Source organism: Rhamphochromis sp. 'chilingali' (assembly GCF_963969265.1).
Source record: "Rhamphochromis sp. 'chilingali' genome assembly, chromosome: 11".
NCBI lineage: Eukaryota > Metazoa > Chordata > Actinopteri > Cichliformes > Cichlidae > Rhamphochromis > Rhamphochromis sp. 'chilingali'.
The window spans coordinates 18614125-18620466 of NC_137938.1; the positions used below are offsets into that span (position 1 = coordinate 18614125).

Here is a 6342-nt window from a genome sequence, read left to right on the forward strand (position 1 = left end):
AATAAATATAATTATTCAGACTTTGAGTCCTGCTTGTTCTATAGTGTCCTGGGACTCTCAGGAATTCTGATAGTTACAGATAAAGTTACAGCCTGTGCAGAGGTGGTGAGCAGGAAAAGAAAGTGTCTTCTCTCAGCACATGTCTAATAAAAATGCGAGAATAGTTTTTAAATTCAAGTCATTCTTGACTGTGTTTCAGTTTTGATGCACTGATAGTTGAAAATACAGATTTGTGTCTTTTTTATTACCTTTTTTGAAAAGATAAGGGGAAACGTGCAAGTTAATAATATACCACTGAAAACTGGTGTGTCTGGTTTTGATTGATATATGCTGTAAGATAGAATGCATGTGGCAATAACGGTTACATACCTTTTGTGTGGTCGTCGGTGACTTTCATTTCTCATGAATCACAGTCAGTTTTGTTTTTCATTCAGTGCAAGAAATTAAGCTGTCGTCAAGAACTACCACACAGAGTGATTACATGGTTAAAGCATACTCTGCTGACATTTGAAACAGTCACTGGTCATCAAAGACAAAAAAAACAAAACAAACATTTTACGTCTGTTCTTGAAGAAAATGATTTGCAGCCTAAAATATTTCAGCAATAGAATTAAACAGCTTCACAGAATATTCCATTAAATATATGATACAAAAATCAATAAAGCAATATAATAACACTAAAATTTCAAACAAATACACAAAATTAAAACTGAAACAACATGTTTTCAAACTAGTTTTAATAGAATCCCATCAGGACTAAAAGAAAAATGCAGCATAGATGTTATTCTAATTTAACAGTGGAGATTTCTAACTAATACCAATTTAATTATTTAGACTCAAAAACACTGAGTTATAGGTTCTTTGATGTCTTTGCCCAGTTGGTTATTTAACTTTGCAAACAAAAGAAGAAAAGCTACATGGAACACAGAGGTCATATTATAACCTTTAAGAAGCAAAATACGGATGTGTTATAATGTTCACATGAAGAATTCAGCAGATTGCAATTCTGTAGTAGATTAGTGATGTTGGTACAGGATATTTGTACAACAGTTTCGTATCTGGATTTTAAGTCATTAAAAGCTAGTCAATCATTCAAGGTAACCAAACCATATTCAAAGTCTGAAAAGTTTTATTGTTGGACTAGCCTTCTCTTTGAAATAAAGACATGTTTGAACTATGCTTCCTTAGCTTTAATGAGATATCAGAAGCATCTCTAAAAAGAAATCTAAAAATCTCATTGAGGTCAATATGTTCTTGCTTCCTGTGCAGGAAAATGATGGGGAGGATAATTTTTCAAATTCAAATTCAAATTTTTATTTGTCACATACACAGTCATACACAGTACGATATGCAGTGAAATACTTACACAACTGCTCGTGACCTGAAGAAGAAAAAAAAAGGCTATGAATAAGATAGGAAATAAATATGAAAAATTAAAAAGGGTAAATTTAACAAGGAAGGAATAAAATAAAATATAAAAATTAAAGTTAAAAATGAAATAACTGTACAACAAATACACAATACACAGTATAGAAATATATAAGAATGTATGAAGAAATATAAATATATATATATACAATAACAGCAGCAAACAGTGCAAATATGCTTAAAGTGATTTAATGATGAAGTGATTATTGAAAACAATGTCCAGAATGTCTAGTGTGTGTGTGTGTGTGTGTGTGTGTGTGTGTGTGTGTGTGTGTGTGTGTGTGTGTGTGAAAACCATATGTGTGGGTCGGTACTATGTGGTGGTGTGATTGAGAGACCGTATTGCCTGCGGGAAGAAGCTCCTCCTCAGTCTCTCTGTGTTGGTCTTCAGGGAGCGGAATCGCTTTCCTGACCTCAACAGAGAGAACAGTCTGTTGTTGGGATGGCTGAGGTCCTTCACAATCTTCCTGGCCTTGGTCCAGCACCGCCGGGAAATTTGACCAAAGCAGGTTACAAAATCTTTTCTTCTGATAAGGTAAAACTTCTGAGGCCTGTTGTGTGACAAGTAAATAAATCTTTGTATATTGTTTAGGGTCAGGAACGTACCCACTGTTCTCTCTGCTCCCCGGCTAGAGAGGACACCCGGCCTTTTCCACCATGGTTTCAAAACTCTGCAGCCAAACACCGGCCATGCCCCGCTGTCAGCTGTCACACACTATTCTCACTGAGAAAAACTGGTAAACATCATATCAGTACTATTTATATATAAATGAATAATTATTTTATTCATATTCCACTATTCAAAAAGTGTAGGTGACTAATCCGTGGGAATAAAGCAAGACAACCAAGTATAAATGAGGAAATACATCCTGCACTCAGGTTGAGAATCAATTTTACGTTTTAAACTGTTTTGCTCAACAAAGCCATCATAAATATAATTATTTTTGAACTCCCATAGAAACAGTTTCTATTCCCTGTGGAAGAAATGCCAAATTTCTATTAGAGATGAGGGGTCTCTCTCTGTTCCCCTTTACTTTCAGTGACTACAACCTGCTGGGTTTTTTTACAACAGAAAATGAGCGCTGGTTGTTTGCTGTGAAATAGTTTTCTGAGGCATGGTGAAACCTGCTGCATGTACCTGCAAGCACAAAACTTTCAGAGTGGTGTAAAATATTTCTTGCTGTGGGATATCAGGGTTTTTTTTTCTCAACATGCTTAAAACAATATCAACTGAAAATTAAATACTACAGTGAAAAGAAACATATATTTCCAATCCATATAGGCATGGGAAGTAAAAGTGTTAATAAGTAAGGTTGTTGCAGAAATACATACTATTTGGATTTTTTTTTTCTTTTTATTATGTCACCATAATTTTGTGAAATCTTGAGACATTGTTGGGATTTCGTTTAAGTTTATCCCTCTGTTTCCTGTCTTAACTTTCTTTGTTTTCACAGGTTTCACTATGCAGCTCGTATCTGGGATGGTGTGAAAAAGTCCTCGGCCCTCTCTGAATACAGTCGTCTGCTCTGCTGACACGTGTTTAACTGCTCTTATGTACAGTTTTATTTCACTGATCAGATCACACAAAGACGAAAGAAGTGCAGCTGAATGGGATGTTTGAAAAAAACATCAAAGGGGCATAAAATAAATATAATTATTCAGACTTTGAGTCCTGCTTGTTCTATAGTGTCCTGGGACTCTCCTCAGGAATTCTGATAGTTACAGATAAAGTTACAGCCTGTGCAGAGGTGGTGAGCAGGAAAAGAAAGTGTCTTCTCTCAGCACATGTCTAATAAAAATGCGAGAATAGTTTTTAAATTCAAGTCATTCTTGACTGTGTTTCAGTTTTGATGCACTGATAGTTGAAAATACAGATTTGTGTCTTTTTTATTACCTTTTTTGAAAAGATAAGGGGAAATGTGCAAGTTAATAATATACCACTGAAAACTGGTGTGTCTGGTTTTGATTGATATATGCTGTAAGATAGAATGCATGTGGCAATAACGGTTACATACCTTTTGTGTGGTCGTCGGTGACTTTCATTTCTCATGAATCACAGTCAGTTTTGTTTTTCATTCAGTGCAAGAAATTAAGCTGTCGTCAAGAACTACCACACAGAGTGATTACATGGTTAAAGCATACTCTGCTGACATTTGAAACAGTCACTGGTCATCAAAGACAAAAAAAACAAAACAAACATTTTACGTCTGTTCTTGAAGAAAATGATTTGCAGCCTAAAATATTTCAGCAATAGAATTAAACAGCTTCACAGAATATTCCATTAAATATATGATACAAAAATCAATAAAGCAATATAATAACACTAAAATTTCAAACAAATACACAAAATTAAAACTGAAACAACATGTTTTCAAACTAGTTTTAATAGAATCCCATCAGGACTAAAAGAAAAATGCAGCATAGATGTTATTCTAATTTAACAGTGGAGATTTCTAACTAATACCAATTTAATTATTTAGACTCAAAAACACTGAGTTATAGGTTCTTTGATGTCTTTGCCCAGTTGGTTATTTAACTTTGCAAACAAAAGAAGAAAAGCTACATGGAACACAGAGGTCATATTATAACCTTTAAGAAGCAAAATACGGATGTGTTATAATGTTCACATGAAGAATTCAGCAGATTGCAATTCTGTAGTAGATTAGTGATGTTGGTACAGGATATTTGTACAACAGTTTCGTATCTGGATTTTAAGTCATTAAAAGCTAGTCAATCATTCAAGGTAACCAAACCATATTCAAAGTCTGAAAAGTTTTATTGTTGGACTAGCCTTCTCTTTGAAATAAAGACATGTTTGAACTATGCTTCCTTAGCTTTAATGAGATATCAGAAGCATCTCTAAAAAGAAATCTAAAAATCTCATTGAGGTCAATATGTTCTTGCTTCCTGTGCAGGAAAATGATGGGGAGGATAATTTTTCAAATTCAAATTCAAATTTTTATTTGTCACATACACAGTCATACACAGTACGATATGCAGTGAAATACTTACACAACTGCTCGTGACCTGAAGAAGAAAAAAAAAGGCTATGAATAAGATAGGAAATAAATATGAAAAATTAAAAAGGGTAAATTTAACAAGGAAGGAATAAAATAAAATATAAAAATTAAAGTTAAAAATGAAATAACTGTACAACAAATACACAATACACAGTATAGAAATATATAAGAATGTATGAAGAAATATAAATATATATATATACAATAACAGCAGCAAACAGTGCAAATATGCTTAAAGTGATTTAATGATGAAGTGATTATTGAAAACAATGTCCAGAATGTCTAGTGTGTGTGTGTGTGTGTGTGTGTGTGTGTGTGTGTGTGTGTGTGTGTGTGTGTGTGTGTGTGAAAACCATATGTGTGGGTCGGTACTATGTGGTGGTGTGATTGAGAGACCGTATTGCCTGCGGGAAGAAGCTCCTCCTCAGTCTCTCTGTGTTGGTCTTCAGGGAGCGGAATCGCTTTCCTGACCTCAACAGAGAGAACAGTCTGTTGTTGGGATGGCTGAGGTCCTTCACAATCTTCCTGGCCTTGGTCCAGCACCGCCGGGAAATTTGACCAAAGCAGGTTACAAAATCTTTTCTTCTGATAAGGTAAAACTTCTGAGGCCTGTTGTGTGACAAGTAAATAAATCTTTGTATATTGTTTAGGGTCAGGAACGTACCCACTGTTCTCTCTGCTCCCCGGCTAGAGAGGACACCCGGCCTTTTCCACCATGGTTTCAAAACTCTGCAGCCAAACACCGGCCATGCCCCGCTGTCAGCTGTCACACACTATTCTCACTGAGAAAAACTGGTAAACATCATATCAGTACTATTTATATATAAATGAATAATTATTTTATTCATATTCCACTATTCAAAAAGTGTAGGTGACTAATCCGTGGGAATAAAGCAAGACAACCAAGTATAAATGAGGAAATACATCCTGCACTCAGGTTGAGAATCAATTTTACGTTTTAAACTGTTTTGCTCAACAAAGCCATCATAAATATAATTATTTTTGAACTCCCATAGAAACAGTTTCTATTCCCTGTGGAAGAAATGCCAAATTTCTATTAGAGATGAGGGGTCTCTCTCTGTTCCCCTTTACTTTCAGTGACTACAACCTGCTGGGTTTTTTTACAACAGAAAATGAGCGCTGGTTGTTTGCTGTGAAATAGTTTTCTGAGGCATGGTGAAACCTGCTGCATGTACCTGCAAGCACAAAACTTTCAGAGTGGTGTAAAATATTTCTTGCTGTGGGATATCAGGGTTTTTTTTTCTCAACATGCTTAAAACAATATCAACTGAAAATTAAATACTACAGTGAAAAGAAACATATATTTCCAATCCATATAGGCATGGGAAGTAAAAGTGTTAATAAGTAAGGTTGTTGCAGAAATACATACTATTTGGATTTTTTTTTTCTTTTTATTATGTCACCATAATTTTGTGAAATCTTGAGACATTGTTGGGATTTCGTTTAAGTTTATCCCTCTGTTTCCTGTCTTAACTTTCTTTGTTTTCACAGGTTTCACTATGCAGCTCGTATCTGGGATGGTGTGAAAAAGTCCTCGGCCCTCTCTGAATACAGTCGTCTGCTCTGCTGACACGTGTTTAACTGCTCTTATGTACAGTTTTATTTCACTGATCAGATCACACAAAGACGAAAGAAGTGCAGCTGAATGGGATGTTTGAAAAAAACATCAAAGGGGCATAAAATAAATATAATTATTCAGACTTTGAGTCCTGCTTGTTCTATAGTGTCCTGGGACTCTCTTCAGGAATTCTGATAGTTACAGATAAAGTTACAGCCTGTGCAGAGGTGGTGAGCAGGAAAAGAAAGTGTCTTCTCTCAGCACATGTCTAATAAAAATGCGAGAATAGTTTTTAAATTCAAGTCATTCTTGACT

At 35.1% G+C, this 6342-nt stretch overlaps 2 long non-coding RNA genes across 2 annotated transcripts; both read left to right on the top strand.

Annotated features, from left to right (window-relative positions):
* Positions 1–1783: 1783 nt before the first annotated feature.
* LOC308405461 lies at positions 1784–3226 on the top strand. The gene is made up of 3 exons (XR_013973335.1): positions 1784–1937; positions 2021–2165; positions 2883–3226. It is a non-coding gene; the product is annotated as an uncharacterized lncRNA (long non-coding RNA).
* Positions 3227–4861: 1635 nt separating this feature from the next.
* LOC308405683 lies at positions 4862–6097 on the top strand. Its single transcript, XR_013973380.1, has 3 exons — positions 4862–5015; positions 5099–5243; positions 5961–6097. It is a non-coding gene; the product is annotated as an uncharacterized lncRNA (long non-coding RNA).
* Positions 6098–6342: the final 245 nt, after the last annotated feature.